The following is a 540-nucleotide window of genomic DNA, read 5'->3' as shown; positions in this document are numbered from 1 at the left end:
TGTAGAATTTAAAATTTTTTCGACGAATTCAAAAAAAAAAAAAAAAGATTGTCTCGATACAAGTTCGTGCACGAGAGATTTAATGCATTTCACTCTAACGTGGGGGGAGAGAAGCATTAGTACGAACGTCACGTTGGCCAGTCTCTTGCAAGACTGTTGTTTCACTGGTGGGGTTGCAAAATATTTTATGAATTACTGAGATCGTTTCGGTGTCTCTTCTGGTACGTGTGCATGAATTCTCGGAAAATTACGAATTCAAAAAATTTGCCTAATACGATTACGTGGATGATTTATGCGCGTGTACAAATGTTCTTTCACTTACCACATTTGAAATTTTCTTAAACGTGCCGAGCACGTAAACAAACGAGAGTTTATTCTAAAATTTGATGCCGCTTTGAAAACCGTTTCCCCCGTAATCCTAAGTTCCTTCTTAAAGAGCTTTCAACGTTAGCATTTATTCAAATACATATAAATGCGAGAGCATGACTCGTTGAAAATTCTGAGGAAACGTGGAATATAATTTTGTGCTCGGTTAAAAAT

The sequence above is a fragment of the Apis dorsata genome, unplaced genomic scaffold (genome assembly GCF_000469605.1).
Source record: "Apis dorsata unplaced genomic scaffold, Apis dorsata 1.3 scaffold_44, whole genome shotgun sequence".
Lineage (NCBI taxonomy): Eukaryota > Metazoa > Arthropoda > Insecta > Hymenoptera > Apidae > Apis > Apis dorsata.
Note: the sequence above shows the minus strand (reverse complement) of the source record.